Source organism: Doryrhamphus excisus, linkage group LG5 (assembly GCF_037039965.1).
Source record: "Doryrhamphus excisus strain RoL-2023G ecotype Guam linkage group LG5, RoL_Dexc_Guam_v1.1, whole genome shotgun sequence".
NCBI classification, from domain to species: Eukaryota; Metazoa; Chordata; class Actinopteri; order Syngnathiformes; family Syngnathidae; genus Doryrhamphus; species Doryrhamphus excisus.
The window spans coordinates 23,073,260-23,096,013 of record NC_136361.1 but is presented as its reverse complement, the minus strand read 5'-3'; the positions used below and the strand labels follow the sequence as shown (position 1 = coordinate 23,096,013).

Sequence of the window (22,754 nt, the reverse complement as noted above, 5' to 3'; positions counted from 1 at the left end):
CGCGGCGGGTCGCCGGAGGAGTCCATGTAGGTGACAGAGCTATTGGGGGTATGAATGTCGTGTGTAACTTAAACGGTTATTCGGCGGGGGTTGCGTTTTGCTGCACGGTTGATGAATGGTGTTGAAAAGGTGAGAAGTGAGTGTCGCATTTTACAAACTCGAAATTTCTCTTCAAATATTCCACTATCATGTCTCTGAAGCAGGTTAAAAGAACATTATTAAGGCGCAACAAAATATATATATCACTTTTCCACCATCTGTGTTATGCAATATTGTGTGTACAGCAATGGAGTACTCGGTTACCAGTTCATATGAAAATGACCTCAGCAGCTCAATTGGCTCATAATGGCTACTAAAAAAGCGTCTAAGTATTTAGAAATGGTTAGAAGATGACCCAGAGAAAGTAAAGCACAAACATCGTTTATCATACCATCATTAAAAACAGGTAAGGCTGTTAAGCTAACTTTACAGTCTCCAATTGGGATTGGGAATGATAGGCAAAATTCCCCCTAAAATGTTTTCCTTTAAGGAGAATGGAGACACCACAAAATCGAAGAGTAAGGGTAAGATAAGGGGTAGCATTTGGATTCAGCCGTCATCCATTGTTTTCTTTTTTGTTATCTTTGGGATTGAGCAAACTGTAAAAAACTCGCCTATGCATACATCCGTTAGAAATGTTTTTTTTTGTTTAGTTTTTTTATTTAGTTTGTATTATTTATACATTTTAATAAACTATTTAAAAAATTAAATTAAATTAATTAAAATTAATTAAAATTAATTAAAATCAATTAAAATTAATTAAAATTAATATTATTAATATTAATACAATTAATTAAAGACATAAAGAGTCATATGATTACATACAATTAAAGGCACTTTTGTTCAGAAAAACATGTTAAAATATGTTAATCACATTAACAAACTTAGTTAATTGGCAATCATCTTAGAAAACGTAGCCAGCTGCTAAATCAAATAAAATTGCTACTCACCAAATAATTAGTAAGATGGAGATGGATCAGGAAAGGCGGGTAGTTGATGCACTTCCTAGAACGCAAAAAATACTGCATGATACAGTTAAGATGATTTAATGGTAGAGTGCTGGTTTTTAGGAATACATTACAGTTCTGTTAAAAAACGGTAAATGGGGTGTCATTTAACAGATTTTCTTTAGTATTAACAGTAATGTACTGTATTTAAAAAAAACACCATAATACTGTTGAAATCCTGCTGTGAATTTACAGCAAGTATTTACAGTGTACTCATTGGCCATAATTGCTAAAATGGAGTACTTTATTGTTTTTTCTTTTAATAAAAAAATATTTCCAAGTACCCCATAAATAGAGATAGTCAATTCTACTTTTGTTAAATGCTAATGGGAAATGATAAAATCCCAAACATTTCAAAACATTGAATAATAATAATAATAAAAAGCTTTTAATAAACAAATGCTCCATTAAATTCTCACGAGCTTCGGCGTCCCGTTGGCACCTTGACAGAAATGTGCGTGGACGTTTCCACTGGTGTGCCTACCGAGATCATCATCAGCATGATGCTAGCACTTTAGTTCAAGGCAATTTTCTGAGTCATGGTTCAGTCAGAATAAATAAGGATAAAAATGACATCAAACTGCTTTTGATCCATTTTTGTCGAAGGAATGCTTCATTAAATATAGATTTCAAAAAAAAGTTGTTTCATCTCTGTTTTTAAATGAAATGTTTTTACTTTAGTTTTAGCGAGCGTGAACGATCCGATCCGCACTGAAGTATTTTCCTCAGTTGATATCCTGCCTTTAATCACATCCGAGCTGACTGGGCCATTTTACTCTTTTATGTTACTCTTAATTTAATGTCATGCCATTGTTGCTGCTCCGGCGCTGAGTCTGATTTAGAATGGAACAAAAAAAAAACAAACGGCTGAAAAGAATGGGCGGTATTTACCGAGCCGCGGTGACAAACACAAAGGTGAGCAATCCATGTCACTGAAAATGCAAGAACGCCGGTGATGAAAAAAGACACCACAGAAGATGTAATCTTCTACTTTTGTCACCTGTTGCAAATTGAATAAAAATGTGAGAAATGAAGAAAACGGAACGTAACAAACTAATAAAATTGTTGCATGCTCGGGCTTTGTAAACGTGTTTGCTCCTTTCTTAGCCTTATTATCAAATTTGTATCCCTGCTGAGAAGAAAATTGAGCTCCTTCCAATTTCCTTGTTTCTTTAGCACTTCAAATATAAGCCCCCCCCAACCCCCAGACATGACCGGAATACTGGAAGAGCATTATTGTTGTTTGGTGCTTGGTACGTCACCTGACAGCCTGGAGAGTCAGGGTTCCAACCTCGGTTGGGACCTCAACTAGTACGTATGTGGAGTTCCTGCATGAGGTTCCTCTAATTGGAGATTCTACAGCTCGTTTTCCAGCAGATTTACAGGATCTTTCCTGGTCACTACACTTCCTGAAGCTAAAAAAGGTTCGTCGTGTTTTGGATTTGCACACCAGCAAGGTTGCTGGAACGTTTATGCTATCAGGCTCATCACGCTGCAGAAGTACTTGGTTGTGCTGTAGCAGGTACTAAACATGCCTGTCAGTATACTCACATTTACCGAATAATACATCACTGCGTTTTAGCCGAGTAGTGATGCTGCACCAAGATGTTAAATGTTTAGTCCAGTGATTCCCAAAGTGTGGGCCGCGGGCCCCTGGTGGGCCATGAGGTCATTAAAAATATGATTCATTTTTGCAAATATTTTTTTTTTATTATTTGTAAATATTTATTGCACAATTAAAACAAGTAATAACCTATTGAGTGTTATTGACCTGTCACAATATTTTAGGAACCTTATACAGTTTATGATAGGAACGTAGCTCTCTGGTCATCATGCCAGTCTTGAATGCAGTTATGAAAAGTATGAGAATTAATTAGATTAAAAGTCTGGGATTCCTTAATCCCCCTGCTTTCATTTCAATCCTGAATCTTGATAATAATAATATTAAGAAAGAAAAAGAAAGAAAAAGGAAAAAAAGAAAAAAGAAAAAAAAAATATTAATTTTTACAAATACACTATTTACAATTAATAAATTTATACAAAATTAATAAATTAATTGTTTACAGGATCAGAAAAGAAAGCTCTGAGAACGCAGTACTGTTCATAGGACAAATGTGGGCGGCGGCCATTTTTTAGATTTTCAATTGGGCCCCGAGTTGGTAAAGTTTTGGACCCCTTGCTTTAGTCTGACCAAATATTTACGCCAATGTGATTTTAGCTGGAAGAGCAGATATATTATTTGATCGGGGATTAACAAGTGATGCTAATGCAACATCTTATCAATATAATCATAATACTTCACATAATACTCACAATATGTACATCCTGTAGATGAGGATTTCTTAATATGTTATTTAGTCTCCTAAACTGGCAAGCACTTGTGGATTGAAGACAATTTAGAATCCATGCCAAAATATGTTATGATGATATACAGTAGACATCTGCGCCTGCAAACCAACAAGTGGTAGATGAACACATTTTTGAGAAAGAGCCAATAGATGGAAGCTTGGCTTGGATTCTACGTGTTCTTCCTTGTATTAAAACAGAGGAACGTATGTATCACGGCTCCACTGAGTGAACATGTCTGGAGCCTCTTTAGATGCTAACAAATGTAATAAAAGGTGTTCTTCAGCAGCAAACGTTTGACTATGAACTCCCATGTGTGTCTCCAGTTTAGACACGGATGATTATTTGAGATAAAAAGCCTTACGTTGATATTTGACATTCACTCTTGGAGTCTCTCCATTCCCCCGCCGCGGTGCAGCCAAAATATCAATAATGCAGAACACGTCATTTCTCAGGTCTCTTTTTGGGTGAGGCACCAAATTTAGCGACGCAAAGGTTGGGTCCTTCTGCTCCCAGAAGAGCTTGACCATAAAATGATCATTTTGGTTCGGAATAAGAAGCGGCTGAGAGGAAGAGCTGGGAAGATTCGAGCGAGGAAGAGGAGGGTTGTGTTGACAGACTGCGGTGAGACGGTCTTTATTACTCCTCTCTCCTTTGATGGGGTGGAAGGATATGGATCTTTTGTTTTAGCACATTATCCTTCCTGAATCTAAGATGAAACTGCAAGGGGGGGCGGGAACGATGATGCAACAGGAATACAACCAGTGTGCACGTTGATTGTAGCAGTGTGAGAAAATGCCATTACATTGCCATTCAGGGGAGGGGGGGGGGGGTTTCTTGTTGCCTAATTAGCCAACGGTAGCAATCAAGGCCCTCTATCATGTGATTACCCTTTAGAAGACCAAGTGGGGCTTGTCGTGGTTGATGAATAACCGAGTGAAGTAAACACAGCTAACTTTAGCATGCCGGCTTTGTCCGTCAAAATTAGAAGCGTCAAATGGAAGTGAAGAAGCACGCGCTGCACAGAGAATGAAATGAAATATTTATAGGAGGCCATGTCTTGGTTGTTTTCACCTACGCCGAGTGAAAAAGCAAGAGGTATAGTTTGGATCGGCGTTATTTATTTGTTTGCCAGCAGAACGACATAAAACCCAAAGAAGAGATTTCCATGAACATTTGTGGAGGGAACGTGTCCCCATCAGCCGCCCTGTTTACCCGTGTTTGGGGAAACGATGCAGGGAGAGGAATTGATGTGGCTTCTCGCCATTTGAGTTACAATGAAACTGAAAGAAAGTCCAGAATACAAATAGAGTCTCATATGCTGGCTCCAAATGTCTAACGTGCTTCTCTGTGAAAACAAAAACAAAGCCTTGAAGTATTCCGTAGCGATGACGATCCCAATTCTTTGAATTGAGACGGTTGAACTGATTTTTCAACTGATTATACAGTATCTATATTTAGGGTTATATTGTTTTAAGTTCACCCGTAGTTATTCATCAATAATCAAGTTCACCTAATTTTTTATAAAAAATAATGTGAATTTTTACGTTCCGGATGTTGCATGACGATACTTCCGCAGCAGCGGAAATGAATGAACTTCATCGTCAAGCTTTCTCAATTTACTACGCATCTTAATCACGCGGATATTGAGCGATAAAACACAAAACTTTAATAGGTTAAGCAAAACCGACCTGTGTTTTGCACCCGGCATGCTTTTAATATCCACCGAGTCAACAAAAACGTAGGACAAAGTTCCCTGCCTGCAGTATCTGGAATTATACAAATACCATCATTTCCGGATATGTGTCCACATCGTAATATGGGATATTTTCAGAACTACAACCAGTCATCTTTTTCACCATCACAATTGAATAGCTTCATAATTCCTTTGTCACACACTTTGTCAGCCTCTCTCTCGCTTTTTCATTGTTTCATTGTTGCTCTTTCTGAGTAGTCCAAACAGTAGCTGCAGTAATCCTACGCTTGATTAAACTTACTTAAGATGCATCACAGATCGTTCCATTTCACTCGCCCAAGTCACTACTTCCTGCATCATGAGAAATGTAGTTTTTAACCACAAAAGCTGCATTGCTGTACAAGCTAGCACAAAGTAGCTCCATAAAAAGGTATATTATATGCATATATATCAAGGAGAATCTTTGAAAGCCTACAAAAGTCTGAATTCTTTATGAACCTTCAGCTTTGCTTTGGTGTCTACCAAAGATGATGATCATCATCAGCTGGTAAGTAAATGTTAAGGTAAAGTTAAGGTAAAGGTAAGTGTTCTATTTACATAACGGTGGAAGCCAGGAAGCATGTTCTATGGCTGAAGTCTTCCTGTGTCATCTTTCAGGATGTTTGGGAATGCGGTAAAATGCTATTTCCTTCCTATCGCATCATTTCTTGTGTCATCCTGACGCTTAACAGGGGTCCGCCATAGTGGAATTTTTTTTTCCCAGGTTGCTTGAGGTCATGTCCTGAGTTTATGGAGTTATTGGGGGTGGCAAACGATGGTCAGTCACACCCTGAAGTGGACATTGATTGTCTTTCATTGTGTTGGACTTTATGTAGTAGAAGCCGGTAGGCTGCCGTTGCAGTTGGGAGAGAAAGGTGATTAGCGGAGAGGAGATGTGAAAACGGAAGAATGTGAAAGTTGTCAGGCTAATGAATGGAAAATTTTAATTTTTTAAAATGCCCCGACGGCACCACTTTCTCTCTCTCTATCTTTCTCCCTGTGCTCGTGTTATCATTATAATAGAGCTTATTAAAATATGAAATGTTTGATGTATTAGATCATAGTATTCATATGAACATGTACTTACGTATATATGTAGTGTTATCTGCTTAGATAGCATAGCCACTTGAAATCCACACTAAAGTCCACACTTACGGGATGCCCAACTCAACGGTTAGAGGTTTTTTTAGAGGGCTTTGTAGTAAAAATCAACCCCCCTAAAATGTTCTTAAGCCCCCTAAATAATTTGATATTTAAAAAAAAAAATTTTTTTACAAAAAAATGCCTGACTAATTTTATTTTTTTGATTTTTTTGAATGTCTACTACATTCATTCATATCCTGTGCATCTCCAGGGGGCTAAGCCCCCCCTGTCCTCAGAACCTAGTGACACCTCTAGTCGAAATAGATGTGTCCCAATGACGTACATTGTTAGCTACCTCATATTAACTTGTTTTCTGGCGTTATAATGCACTGAAAAGGGAAAGAAATATGTGTTCATGTGGAATATATGGATTGTGAATGATGGACAAAATTCCACAGTGCAGTTCCCCTTCAATATGTTAGGTTAGGATGTATGTTGAGTTCATTGAAGCGCTTTATTGCTCTAAGTGTGAATGACAGCATATGTCAGTCCTGTGATTGACTATTGATCAGTCCTGGTTGTTCCCCACCTCTCACCCTATGTCAACCGGGATGGTCTTCAGCTTCCCCGTGGCCCTGAACAGGATAAGTGGTAAGAAAAAGGATGGATTGCGGGAAGGGAGGCAGAGCAAATCATGTTGCTTCCGGCTTTGTGTATCTACATTGGACTTTCCATTACAGTACTCAATTGAGGACAACAACAGTGTGAGCTTTTAATGCTGCCATATCCCTCAAATAAACGGTGGGATATATACGGGGGCCATCACGTCAATGATCCCATCAATGCAAGACAATAATGAGATTTGTGATGAAAACGCAAAGTGACCCTGATGGAAATGTTTCATCCAACATATTTGGCGACGCTGCGAGCCAATAAGCAGTCAAACCGAGTGTTCTATCAAATCCACTCCGTGTACGGCTGTGCCGAGAGCAGTATGTTGCCGCTGGCTGAAGAAGGGATGGGTGCGTTTGAACAAGACCCTCGATAACATTTTTTTTCCCGAATTGGATTTAGACCTGCCGTTTGCAACGCTCCTGTCTGCAAAGATTTGTTGACGGAGTTGAGCTGAACCGTGACGGGGGTGGGGGTTAAAGTATTTGAAAGGAGGCTAGTCACTGCTGGGAGGGAACAAAGGAGTCCGATTCCACTATCAATCTTACCATTGATTCCTATGAAAATGTCACGTGATCAAGATTGTACCATTCTGACTGCACGGGTGTGTCCATGGCATCTTATGAGCATACATTTCTACAGAGAATATCTTATTTTATTTTATGTGTTAAGACTTAAAAATGGCGCTAGTGTTTCAAAAGACTTATGTATACCTATTACTCACAAAAAAAAAAATCACACACTACAGTTGCGCAATCTAAAAGGTGCTAAGGTGAGCCCTGGGATGCTTACGTAATAAAATACGTAATATTATTATGTAAAATACGTAATAAAATAAGTAATATTATTACATAAAATACATAATATTATGTGGCTGGGATAAGCCACATAATAATAATATATTATTAATTAATAATATATATAATATATTACGCCAATAATATTAATATTACAAAAATATTACAAAAATATTACAAAAACTAATTAATAATTTTAAAGAAGTTGAAATATTTAGAAAATAATATTTTTTAAAAAATTATTATTTTTTAATATTAAAAAAATAATAAAAATAATATGCTTGATCACCCATACCACAAATCCGAGATGCATTTTTTTCTTGAATTATACTAAATACAACTCCTTAGCATATCTCCACGTGCTTCTTTAAAAACTATGAAATATGAAGTGGCCCTTGCATCCTCATTGCATTCTCCAAGATATTTGAACTGTAACGTAAAGAGGAGCATCTGTCCAAAGCTGTGACCTTGAACGGGGGTCATACATGTACACCTGAAACGATGGTATGTTAATACTAAATAAAACTAACACCATCCGACTTTATTACATCCGTGACGCGTCATTGAGTTTAATTTGGCAAGGTGAAAGGGTGAAGACGGAACCATGCATGTTTTATATTACTTTTGTATTAAAATAGTGTTAATTAAACATAGAGAGTAAAAAACCATCCATAAAACATAACATAGCTGAACTACAAATATATTTAAAAATTGAAATATGGTACAAGTCCCACGATACACATTCACCACCCAGCCAAGCGTTTGCCAGCCGGATAGTTTAAGAGTTTATGATAATAAGTATTGACTTATCTTCAGTGAAGTGTTGTGAATAAAGTAAATAAAGTACTTTGACAGATATATCCAAGCAAGATATGTACAATTAGATTTCATATTTTGTTACGCTTGATATGCTGATGTATATCACGCAATAATGGCAAAAAAAAATGAAATGTTAGTCAGCTAATAAGTGGAGGACATTTATTTCATTACATAACCTGCGGGCATGCAACATGTATCTGTAATATGAGCAAATATATTTGCCTTGTTTGGATACAAATAAGGCAAAGGATGAATGATCAAGGCACAAACACACGAGGCCTTAGTCTCCTTTCTCCTTCGGAGCTCAACAACAGAAGGTGTTTTATTGAACGGAGCTCTGGGGTGGGAACATATTCCATCATTTCAAAATGAAACAAGTCTCATTTATCTGGCGCCGTCTCTTGTCTCCGTTCTCAGCCCTTCCGCACTTCTTTAGACTCTCTTTGTCTGTTTGTTTTTTCTTTCTCTTTCTTCTTTCTCTCCCTCCATATTAGATTTCCTCTCTCATTTTTCCTTTTTGATGGGCCAGGTAATTCTCTGCGCTGCCTCCTGTGGGCAAACGGGATGACCCAGTGTTTCTTAATTACCTCTACACTCCTCTATTCTTCTGCCATTATTCTATTAGAATCTACAACATAATAATCATCAGCTTGGAAATTGGATGTAATAGCTTGGAGCTGAATGCGCTACGAACAAGGAAGCAGAGGGCAATTAAATGACTTTGGTTCCCGCCAGCAATTCTGTCAAATGACGTTAAAAAGATGGCCACAAACGGTAGAATTATTCATGCTGTTCAAAGAAAGTGGAGGTGACTCTTTTATATAGGAGTTGGGTACCCCACAATAAAGGCCAATGGGATTGCCGGACAAACATTTCATGCAGAGTCGGGAAGCTAATTGAGTTTAGCGGTTCTCCATTTTGGGAAGATAAAAGTCATTTTCTTTTGTTGTAGTGGAGAGTCGGAATAAGATGAAGCAAATTCGTACGTATGTCCATTGACTCGGGCTGTCTTCCGCTAAGGACTTCATAGTCCAATCTGATTGGTTAGAGTTTCGAATGCTTTTTCTTTGTTTTTTTTTTGTTTTGTTTTTTTTTTAGAGCAGAGCTAACGGGAATCCTTACAAATAATCAAATCTCATTCTGGACTTTTTCCACCTCAAATGAAACGGCTAAAACGCACAGATAAACAAACGCCGTAGGAGTTCAACTTCGGTACCTTCATTTATTTAGTGACATAGAAGGCAAGATTAACAATTAGATTGTTAATTCGATTAAATGACACAGTTGGGATACAAAAATTACAAAAAAAGTTCTTGAAGAATCAATGAAGTCTGTAAAATTAAATAATTTTTAAAAAATCCAAAAATTGTTACAAGTATAATGATAAAATGGTAATATTAATGATGATTAATAATGGTGATTACAATAACAATAATAATGGTAATAATGATAAATATTATAACAATAATGATAATAATGGGGAAAACAAGACCGTGGCATGAACATGATTATATCTTGCGAAAAGGGGTTGGCATTTATAAGCTTTTGCTTCAGCCTACTCCTTTTGGGCTTGTGACCAGATACTTGAATACAAATGTAAATAATGGAAAGTTATATTTTCATTGATGTAAGAAATGCACTGTAATGTTTCATATATTTCCCCAAATAAAATAAAATAAAATAAAATAAATAACAGCTACCTGATTGAAATGATTTAAATCCATGTTGGTTGCACTTTACTTTTCTCTGAGTCAACTTTAACCCTTTCAAAATACTTTGATGTGAATGATTCCTTCGTAGTATTATGAGCCAATAAGTTTGTCGATCATCCTAACGCCCACCTCAGCTCCTGTCGATTGTGTAACCGCAGCGCCGAGTAAGTAGCCCTGTGATGATTCTCATTCATCCGATGACGAAAACTAATCGGTGCCAGTTTTTAGGACTCGGACGGAGATGTTTGTCTTTTCATATGATGTTTACCTGGGAAGTTAGACTTAATGCAGGCATTGACTTCAAGCACTGACGCTCTCCAAATAACCAAGTTCATTTGCAGAGCTGCGGCAAAAAGCGTCAGCCTGATTTGTCTGATGCACTTTGCTGCTCTTTTCTCAGTTAAGCACTCGGTGTCAGCTCTTCAACCTTGCCCCCCCCCCCCCCCATGTGAGTCTCCTGGAGAACTAGGACAGCCCGTCTGGGATCATTTGTCTGCCACACTATCTGTCTGGAAGACACCTTGCTGATGCAGGGTTATCACGATGGAATATATTTATCTGACACAGTAAAGAGGCGGCAAAGAGCTGCTTCCTAAAAACTGAAACGAGGGCCACATTTCCACGATCAATATTCTGTAAACTCTAGAAACACAGCCAACTAATTACTTAACTTCTTGGGACCTATAGCTCTAGTTTGCTATGCATTTTTAATTTTAGGCTTTTTTGGTTTCTTGTGCTTTTAATCTGTTTTTTATGGAGTCTAACCTCTAAGATTGAACATAATCTCTTCAAGATGTCTTTACAAGTTGAACATTACTTCATCCAGCTCTCTAATGGGTCCACTCCAATGTTTCTCAAATGGTACGGTCCACTTCTGGAGGAATTCCTGTTGTTTGTTTTATATTTTATGATATTATACCCACTTATCTCCAAATTGTCCATAGCTATGCGAGTGTGAATGGTTGTTTGTCTATATGTGCCCTGCGATTGGCTGGCGACCAGTCCGGGGTGTACCCAGCCTCTCGCCCCAAGACAGCTGGTATAGGCTCCAGCACCCTCCGCGACCCTCGTGAGGAAAAAGCGGTAGAAAATGAATGAATGAATGAATGATATTATACCCACTTATATCCAAATTGTCCATAGGTATGAATGTGAGTGTGAATGGTTGTTTGTCTATATGTGCCCTGTGATTGGCTGGCCACCCGTCCAGGGTGTACCACGCCTCTCGCCTGAAGACAGCTGGGATAGGCTCCAGCACCCCCCACGACCCTCGTGAGGATAAGCGGTAGAAAATGAATGAATGAATACATACTTGTGTGGCTTATGCTGGAACATTGAAGGGGGGTGGAGTCGGCTTGTTCCCGTTTCTTAAAGTCACCATTCGCCTCGTCAGATCAGCAAACTTCATGGCACGAACGTTACCGCACTGCAGATGGAAATAAAAAGTCAAAAACCCGTAAGACATCAGACCATGGAAAAGCATGCCAAGGTGGCGGGAAGTCAATCCACATTTTTCCTGCTAATATGCTCCTTACTAGCCAGCGCAGTGCTGACGGCTAATGAAGTGCTAATTCCTAACCGAAGTGCCAGCGAGGTGCCTGATGCAGTTATGATGCAGTAAAACACATATCATACACCTCACAAGACAATATTACTGAATGTTATATCTTCAAGTGTGTTCAAACTTTCTGTCGCGTTATGACCGCTTTAAGTTTGTGTGTTTGAGTCTTTACAAAGGGGGTCAGGTGAGGACTAAAAGGCAGGTCAAGCTAATACCTTCGCTCTTCTAAAATAAAGCCATGCTACAGTAACACACGCAGAATGTGACTTGGCAACAGGAAGCCGGGACAAGTGGGGACGCCCCTGAGAAATATGTCATCTGGACGGCAGCATATGTTGTGGTAAAACCTTTCAGCGTAAATGGTGCCATCACAGATGTGCACGTAACATATGATGCCACGGGCACAAACACCCTGCCCACCGCCAACCCCTTCACACCCCCACGTCATACCACCACAGATGCTTCTTTTTCAACGTCACGCTGGTAACAATCTGGATGGTGCGTTTCCTCCTTAACCGGGACGACAAATCCTCACCAAAGTGTGGACTCAGCAAAAACCATTTGATTCTGTGAATTAACCGATGTCTGATTAGCTCTTCTGAAGTTCTTCATGTACTGTTTGGCTTTGGTTTTATATGACATTTTTTTGGTTATGTCTTAGTTTATACATCGTTTCCTGTTTTGTGTTTTTATTTTGGTATTTTAGTGAGGCCAGCCGAGGCATCACAATAGTGTTTTTTTGTACATTCTTTATCAAACTGCTGACACTCGGAACCTTTTTTGGTCCCATGGCGAATGATTTAACAGTCACACACACAAAAATGAATCAGCAATGTGTGGGATGCTTCGTGTGGGCACTCCATTCTGGGCAATGATGCAGTACAGAGCAAGCCGACTCGTTTGTAAGGAAAGGAAAACCCTTGTAAAACAAATATGAGGTACAAAAACCAAGGCAAAATTTGGCTGAAAATTTTTGATGAAAACTGGGGTGTACAAAAACCGAGGTTTGACTTTACAGCAAAAACTTTGAGGTGCAGAGACCATTAAACAAACAATGGAAGTCAGCGGAATAATAAGGTTGTCAATCCGTCCTTCCGAAACTTAGAGGGGAAGAGTCAAAGTAATTGGTAGCTTTACTTTGGCGTTGTTTTACCTGAACGATTCTGTCAGTTGACTTTGTTTCTCTGATGTTTTCCTGCATTTTGGGCGTGTGCGCATCTGTTGTTTCGCACATTCAAGGTCACTTGAAATAGTGACATACAGTATATAGAAGGTTGCATAGAAACGGCCAAGTGTTGCTCAGATTGAAGTTACAGATGGCCGCCATCTCCTGACTACATGAGGCGCCATATTTGCAGAAATGGTTTGTTTGCTTTTTCCACTTTTCTGACCTATAAATGTAGTTCGAATGTTGTTGAAAGTTTCCGATAACGAGGTTTGCGCATTTGGAAGTGAGCCCTGAAAGACGTTTGGGATGGCTCAAAACGCTCGGGTTCAGATTATGTTGCAAAACCGTTCCTTTGTGATGTCACAGAGGAGTGGGCTTCCTTATATGGGCGTGGCTGTAGGCCAGATAAATCTGCCCTCCCCCAAGCTCTGCTTCTGTGCTTACGTTAACGTTTACTCCAATGGTGTTTCTTTGGGTTTAAGGAAAAGACATTTGTTTAAAAATCCTAGAGATGGAGATATCGCCATCAGGCGGATTCGACTTTGGCACTGAAGGGGCTAAGCCTTTTTTTGGGAGTGTATTGCAACAAGGTTTGTGTAACACAATTTTACAAGTACTCAGATGTCTGGACAAAATGTTCTACTAAGTTGTTATGATTCCATGTTAAATATAGAAAACCTTAAGCGCAATTTAGTGATCGAGCTGGGGGAATGGAGTTGGGGGGGGGTTGTAAATTCAGCAGTTGGTTGGATGAGAGCTGGCCGCCCTCCCCACACAGCAAATGCACAGGTGGCAGAGGCAGTGGGAGGACAGGCGGGATGCACACACAGAAAAGACCACAAAAAACGGAATATTGCATCCGAAGCCGAGCATTAAGAAGCAGCTAATTTGGCTAAATATGAATATACAGCGCTTGTATTTGTCCGGTTCTTCCTGACACACCAGACCGCTAATCTGCCGTCTATAAATGTCGGGCCACGGGTGAGCATCTGTGCTTCTCCTGCATCTGTTCCCACCTTGGCACTGGATTTAAACTCGTTTGCGTTCATCTTTGAGAGATTTCTATCTGATTGGCGTTGTCAGCTTCAGCACACCAGCGCACAAGAAAAAGAACATTTTCAACAATCTTTTCATATAAATATATTCATGATTGCAAAAGACAGTAGGCGCCTCTCAAGTCTCTTATTTGCATCAATTGTCAGTCCTCGATGCTTCCACACTTGCTGGATTTCCTACCACATTATTAGCGTGTAGAGAATCCACATGTCTTAAACATGGCCCAAGGAGCAGAGGGGTTCCAATGTGCAGCTGAAATATGAAGAAAGCGTGGTGTATCATTTGCAGAACTTTCATCCTCGCCTGCAGGCGTGTAGCAGCTGTAGCTTAAGTGCTGTAGGACTATAATTTTTCCTTGATATATTTAGTTGAGTTTCTGTTTGACATAAATAAGTCAGATACGATTCCAATTTCAGTAGCTTCAGTAGTCTTCGTTCATGGAAACATTTGAGTTACCAATACTGCATTGGACTAATGTGTGACATGCCAAAGAGACAAAGTAGTTGGGTAAGGAACAGAGAGAAAGGGAGCTGCATGAGAATCACAACGTTAGCAAGAAACTCAAAGATAGTATGAAGAAGGAGAATGGGTGACGTGAAAGAATTCCCGCAGGAGAAGAAGCAAGAGCGGAATTTCAACTCCCGCTCTCACACCATTGTTCCCGCACCTTGACCTCTTCTGCACTTTTGTGGAATTCTCACACGGCCTGACAGACACAGCTCAAGGCTGTTGTAAATCACTTAGGAGCTGTCAGATAAAAGAGCAAAGGCAAAGTCAATGGGAAATTCATTTCACAGCATTTTTATATTATGTGTAGTCACAGTGGAGGAGATAAAAACACTCGTGTCCAAAGTTGATGGAGAAACAGAGCAAAACAATTTGGTAGAAGGGCAGCATGGTGACACATACTTTGCCTCACTGCACCGTTTGGGGTTTGAATCTCTGGTTGTACCCCTCGGTGTGCAATTTGCATGTTCTCCCTGTGCTTGTGTAGATTTAAGATAAGAGATAAGATAAGATATGCCTTTATTCGTCCCTCAGTGGGGAAATTTGCATTGCACAGCAGCAAAAGTACATAATCATTTAAGCAGTACAACATACACAATATGAAAAATAAACAATATAAACAACACAGGTATTGACAAATCAACAATTTTACTCGGAATTATATACAAATAGTTTGCAGACAATATGAAATGAGATTAAATATATGACCAGTTGTAGAAATCCTTCCCCTGAGGACACTAAGTGGGTTTCAAATAGAGGATAAGGGAATCTTAAAGAACTAAATGAGAACCAGATTGTTTATTCCTGACAACAATGCCTAATACAGACGTCCGGGCTTATCTGCAGTCCCTGTATGCCTACAAGTAAGCATGTCTTATTACAGCGCATCTGCAAAAAAAGCACTATTCCTGACAACAATACCTAATACAGACGTCCGGGTTTATCTGCAGTTCCTGTATGCCTACAAGTAAGCGGGTCTTATTACAGCGCAGCTGCAAAAAAAGCACCCTTCCTTTCATGCACTCAAGATTGTGTAAGAGGCTGGATTCCTGGACCAATCAGCTTTCGTCACTGCCCTTACTTGAACCGCTTTCATGGCGTTTCTGCTTTTGTTTGTTCGCTGAGGCATCAAGCCACCTTTTCTTTGTTCGCAGGGGCATCAAGGCATCTTTTCCTTTGCAGGGGCATAAAGGCGGCTGGAACATTCTGCTTTTCCTTTGTTGCAAAGCAAGCCATCATATGCGTACTCGATGTTTCCACCTTAACTGTCAGTTGTCACGATAGTCGTTTTTTGTGTGGGTGCGTGTATCTTTTGTCTGTATTTGTGAGATGATGTGTTTGTTTTAGCTTTTATCTTTAGCTAGCAAAATTGAGCAAATACCTTCACAGTCTATACACTATGAGATCTTGCCAGTGAGTTAATATGAGGCATATTATTTACTCTCCATAGGTGCGAATGGTTGTCTGTACCAAAGGTTGGCAACCCGCGGTAATATCAATATGAAAGAGTTATGAATGAATTTGTTTGCAAAAGATCCCCATCCAGAATACACACACACACACACACACGGACATTTCCTCTTACTTCAACTCAGAGAAGCCAACACTGCACGAGTCTGGCACAGAAGGGACTCTAGCCGACTATTAACAGGCACTTTCCCTCTTTGTTTCTGACAGGAACAAGCACACATTGAGTCTGAAAGAGCCGATCTCGACCTGTCATGGAAGCAGCAAATGCTCCAATGTACAGAGAGAATGTGTGAAATGCATCTCCTCTGTAAATAGCTCCCAGACTCGGGAAGACAGATTATTGCTGAGATCAAAAGAGGATGTTTTGTGAGAGACACAACAGCACCTCAAAAATTCTTGTTAGTCTCACGCCGTTAGGACAAGCTTATGTTTTGCTCCCAAAAGCTCAACATGACAGAGACAGGATGGCATTGACTCTGGGCCAACACAACATGACAGCATTTTCAATTGTTTTAAAAAGATACAATAGATGCAAATTTGAAATAAAAAAAAAAAGCTGTTCTGGTTTCACAGCCTTGTGCTTTGACAGTGTGTAAATGAAAACGGATGGTTGGAAGAGCCAATTAAAAAAAAAAAATACAATTAGCTGGTTGAAAGCATCTGACACCTGTCAGGGGTTACTTAAATGACTTTGATTTGAGTATGCATAAACACATCATGGGACGTCTGCTGCAGTGATGTGCGGTGATCGTTATAAAAGAGAACATGCTACCGGCATTTCCTTTATGACAGTCTTCTGCCAGTGCTCATAACTGGCGTCACACAGTGACACAACACATTATTCAGTCTTTGGCACCTACACGCTGCTATAGCTGGTGGGGGCTTATAAACACAAGCAATCCGGTTAGTTGCATGTAATATTCCGATGAGGCCTTTTTTTCTGATTGCTTTAAATGTCTGTGATAAAAACAAATACACTAAATCTCTGCAATAGTGTTATCTAACTTGGTGACGCAAGCTAAATGACGCAACTAAAAACTAATAATTAGCATGTTTGAATAGATTTTAGACGCGTCTGGCAATTTAATTAGATTTTGCTTTAATGGCTTTCATTTACATGCCGGCGAGATTGTAGATTAGGACACTATCTGCCTCGTCAATCTAACAGAAGAGGTGCATGTGGAGGATCGTGGCTGTTAACCAGCCCGAGTCGTCTGTATGCGCCGCTTTGGGCTATAGATGATGAGTATCGTAAACGTTGCGGATGTACAGAGGGACAATGCAATTACATTAAGAGAGTGCACTGCCTGGAAAATTAGCCAGCTTGTGTTGTTATTGCCTTGATCATCCATCCAGTCAGGCATATGTACAGTAAATATGGATGTGAAAAGGACAGCCCGAGCGTGCATGATGGCCCCCACTCTATCGATGCTGATAGAATGACAAAGAACGGATGGGGAGTGGGCGGAGGGGGAGTGTTTTGGCATAATGGTGACCTCGGTGTGAGCTCTTGTTCAGTATAATTGAAGTGAAGTGGACATAGGAGGTTTGTAAAAAAAAAAAAAAAAAGAGGTAGGTGCCATCTAATGAGTCTGCAGCGTATCCATGCTTGTGTTCGACTCCAAGAGGTGGGCTTCGCCAGCTTCTGATTTCCCATCTAAAACAGAGCTCCTGTATTAAATCTGCATTGTGTCAGAGAGCAGAGAAGCATGAGTCTCAAGCGACCGTCTCCATCTTCTAAAGCAGCTGGGCGAGAAACCCTCAAACAAGTCAATCTCCCTCTCAAGACCCCAAATTGCAGGTTAATAAATGGCGGGTCTATTCTTCCACACAGCATCATGACGGGGGCCTGCTCTTCTCCTGCAACAAACCTCAGATGAGAGCGTATCCACCTTTGACCCCCCATCCCCTCAGCAGCCAACGGCACAGAATGATCCGCTCTGAGCTTAGTGTGAATACACATTGCCTCATCTTTAACCATCGTGATTCACCTCTCAAACCAGTCCAACGTTCAGCCTCTCTGGAGGCAACCTCTGACCTTAATAGGAAAGGAAACGACACTCCAGTGTGTCATCTCAGCAGGAAGCTTGTAGCACCCCAGCTGCAGCAAGAACAACATTTGTTCTCCGTAAATGTGTTTGTGCACCAGCACAAAGCGGCCGTGCACTGAAGTTCCGCAACAATCTGTTCTGTGACCTTCAGTTTGGACTTTTAAAACATGATTTATTTGGAATGTATTCCGTCCAAAGTTATATTTATATTCAGTCCATTATTTTAAAAAATCCTTTCAGTGCACAGGCAATGTTTTAGGAACAATGTAAAGACACATAAATCCACCTAAAAGTGCTCATGTGGCCTCTTGTTTAATGGTCACCTTCAGTGGCGAGTCTTCTCTTTCAAAGAAAGCCAAAGTTGCTGATGGCTCATCTCATTGGCTGATGTCACTTATGATTCGGGTTGCCTTCGACAAGGACTTTCATAGTCTAATCTGGTCGATTAGATTCTGTCCATAGTGGACTAATTGTCGAGTGAAGAAGCCTGTGACACCCGCACACGTAATACAAATCTGCAGCTTTGAGTGTAATAATCCCGCAAATGTAATAAATTTCCCACAAATGTAATAAAATTTGCCCACTGCAAACGTAATACTGAATTTCCTACATGTGCGTTTTAGTTACAGTATATTATTGTATGTGTGATTTTGTGTGTCTATGGGGAAGAAATAATCAAAATAAATAATAAAATATTATATTTTTTTATTAAAATATTTGCAATTATCACAATTATGTTATCTTTTTTAATTTAAAAGAAATTATAATTTAATAATTAAAGATTCCTTTAATGTATTCAAATGATACTCTTTGAATAATATTTTTTCCACAAAAAAAGAATTAGCTTGTTAAAATCCTCAAAATGACATCTACATCTTCTTCCTCATTAAAAGAAGAAAGAATAAACAACAACAATCACAAAGATCATTATTTTGTCTCATATTACATTTGTGGGAACTTATTACATTTACAGACTTTCACTTTCCCACATATGTAATAATTTTATTACGTTTGTGGGAAATTTATTACATTTGTGGGATTATTACATTCAAAGCTGCAGATTTGTATTACGTTTGTGGTTTATTACGTTTGTGGGCAGTTATTACGTGTGCGGGTGTAACAAAGCCTAAAGCCCGATAGGTGTGCAACAAGGTATCTTTATCTGAACAAAAGCAATTGAAGAAAAGCAAAACCCATTCCCATATCACACATCTGAAAAGTGGCCATGCAGCAACGTAGGAACTACATGGCTACAAAAACATCAACTGCATTTTCAGGAAGAGTTTGAAATATCTGACGGACGCCCCTGCATGCACCTAGACTGCGTTCTGACTGCTGATTGGATGAGCAAGGGAAGGGGGAGGGGGCCAGTGTGTGCAGTGAGTCATAAAGACATCTTGTGAGAGTGCCGCCCCCGCAGTATGCTATCCTTTTATTCATTCGGAAAATGAAAGAAATGCTGCAAAGACGGTCAAGGACAAGACCAGCTATTTCAATGTAGGGCTACACGTGGACCTCTTAAGCCCCGGGCCCAACTGGTGGGTCCCAACTAAAAACACACATGATGGGTTTTGACCACGGCCAAGGCTGAGCGGTAACATTAAAAAAAATATATACAACTTTTACAAGTTAATAAGCTCTGTAATGTTTTGCGACTAAAGACGCTGATGGCTTGATGGTAAAGGTTCCCGACCCCTGGTGTATCACACTGGGGATACACTCACCTTGAGCTTGTGGCGTGCTGGTGTTATACAAAAAACCGCAAAGAAACTACAAACCGCACAATCCGGGATGCATACAAAGTTTGGAAAAAAAAAACTCAGTAGTACGAGTAGTGTTTATCATATATTGGAAAATATCTACAGGATGGATATGTATGGACTGTGACAATATCTGATGTTGTCTATTATAGTCACTGCTACTTTTCTTGATATTATCGCGTCTCCTGGTGTTGTCTTTTGTTATCTCTTTAGCAATTGGCTCTTTTAACGCTCTCCTCTCTTCTCTCCGCCGCCTGTTGTACCACATGCTGTCTGGGGGCATACATTTCAACACAAAGTACACAGGAGAAGTACACCGCACTTTCCTGTCACATAGCAAATGTTTTCTGGCACCAGAAGACATACAGATCACTTGTTTTTTTTTGTTTGTTGTTGTAACGCTTTCCATTTGTGTTAGCTGTCGTTTCGACTCTTTCCTCTTCTGCAGTCGGAAACATAGCGTCGCTACTTGGGGGATCATGTGAGGTATCAGGTGAAAATGCTTTAAAATCCCCCAAAATTAAAAAAAAAAGGTAGATATTGGACTAGTAGACTGTGTTACAATTAATGTTATTTGACCTCATCTGATTGAATTATGACTTTGCTGATTGGCTGGGAGGAAACACTAGGTTGAAATGGTGTATGTTAGTCATTTCAACTGAAGTTCATGTCACCAAATATGGTTCCTTGGCCAATAGGCTACAGAGTACTCTATTATGCATTATCATCATTCAGCAATGACATGTTTAGATGAGTGCTTTTTGGGGCTGCACTAAGCCACAATGCTTGATTAAAAAAAAAAAAAAAACGATATTCTGTGCAGGAAGGTAACTAGGTAATAGCTTTTTCAACTGCAATCATTTACTTTCTTTTCAATACGAGTGTCTGTGGTGAAAGAAATAAGTTCTCCAATGAGCCCAAACCAACGTTGCCCTGGTTGGTCACATGTTAAAGTTGTTTTTTTTTTATAATTTCAAGATGAGGCTTAGTAGAAATAGTTTAAATGAGTTCATTTGTAGTACAACTCCATCAGGAATATGAGGTTAAAATGTATGATCAGTATTTCTTTAAAATTGTAAATATTATAGGCATGATGAACGAAATTATTCAGATGGCTCCGTACTACAATGTAGGAGGGAGTTGTGTCATTTTGAGATGTAAAAGCAAGAAGAACGTTAAGATGAATCATGTTTTATGGAGAACCAGTGAAGCTGGTGTTTCAGTGTTTGAGTTAGCTTGTAGTTCCTATGCGGTATTTACAACGGGCTGCCTTGGGAAGTGTATCATCGATAATTAGATTATGTTGCCACTTTCACTCAGAAGTAATGAAGTTTCATTTCAGCACCGATATCATCCTTCCTCAAATGAATTATTGCAGACTATTTTGAAAAAAATGTATTTTACTAATGTCTATGACTTGGATGCTCCACTGTACCTGGACTGTTATGTTTCCGTTTCCTTTTCATTACTCTTCATTTGCATTCTTAGTTCTTTTCTATGCATTTTAACTGCAATTTAATTTTTAATACAGTTTACTTTATTTTCAGAATAAGAATCAAATGGTATGTTGTACTGTACAGTATAATTTCACTTGTACCTCCTATAAGTGATGAATAAAGGCCATTAGGATTCCATGGCGGGGTTGATAAACCGATGTGACTGGATATGAGCTTTGACAAGCGAGTGATATGGCTGCGTCGCCAGCAGTCTCCTCGATCAATAAGAATCAGCCATAAATCCTTAGATTAATCAATTGTAGAGAAACGCACCGCGTATGGCGACACTAGCAACAGATTGACAGCACGTCTCTCCAAAACAACATGAGCGCCTTCGCTGCCGGTGAAAACGATTGTCACGCATGCACTGCAACCTTAGCATTACTGAAGACAAGAACAGATGCAAAGAGTAACAGCAGGCTAACACTAGCTAGTCGCCATGAAAGATTGACTACAAACGCCAAGCAAAACAAGAAAAAGGGCTTGTTATCTTGAAGGCTGTTATCAAGAGTTTATCCAAAAAAAATACTCTTCATACAGGGCAGTACTGGCTTTTTTTTCCAGTATTACACAGTTCACATTTTTAGTGCTTTTTTTTTTGTGTGTCGGTGAAAAAATTGCTGCAGCAAAGAAGCTGGCTAAGAAGTGTCAGTCAGTCACCCAGCTCATTAGCTTCCCTGTTAAAGGCACAATTAGTCCCCACAAGAAGTGAATCATTGACTGACTGCCAACCGTTCCATTTACACTGGAAGCAGTAATACGTTTAAATACACGGCATGTAGTTTACAGTACATGATGGCCAATTTACTGAAACGCGTCGTACCTATTTTATGTACCTCCATTTCTTACAGAGAAGGTATTCCAATAAAAGCTGATCGTCGGGATGGCGTTTGTACGCCAGGCGCTGTCGAAAGAGCGTCTCACCGCCGAGTAGTGAAGGGTGGAGTGCTTGACTACTGAAGCATGACTCCATCTGTGTGACGGCACCATTCATAGCGAGCCAACTCCATCTTCCAAATAAGGAGCAATCAGCCCCCCTCACAATAGTGACCCGCCGTCTGTGGGGTCTCATCATTGTGTTGTGGCTCCGACATGATTACAGGTGAGACGTGAACCTCTCTGTCCATCTCTACTGCTATGAGGCAGTTATCGACTTTCCTCACCCAAGCCGTAATTGCATGATGCAGCAATGTGCTCCAGTGCAACGACATCAAACAGTAAGATATATTAATATTGAGAATATTACCATCCGATTTACAACTGATGCCCGTCACATGTAAAACTTCAAATATCGACATTTCGCTCAAGAACGTCTCCAGCTGTGTGTTACGTCTTATCTCAGCATGCTTTTAAAGAACGCACCTGGACAAATTTAAACACAAAAAGATTAAATTCAATCTTGCTAATATTTTATAATTAAACTCAGGACATGTTTTATATAGATATATATTTTCTTTTGTAATAAAACTGGACTT

At 39.6% G+C, this 22,754-nt stretch overlaps 1 long non-coding RNA gene across 1 annotated transcript in view; it reads right to left on the bottom strand.

Annotated features, from left to right (window-relative positions):
* The window catches only part of LOC144898536 (uncharacterized), a 32,343-nt gene that overhangs the window by 4,462 nt on the left and 5,127 nt on the right, over window positions 1-22,754 (bottom strand). Inside the window, exon 3 of the long non-coding RNA XR_013627429.1 lies at window positions 990-1,044. This is a non-coding gene — a long non-coding RNA (uncharacterized LOC144898536). The remainder of the gene's footprint in view (window positions 1-989; window positions 1,045-22,754) is intronic.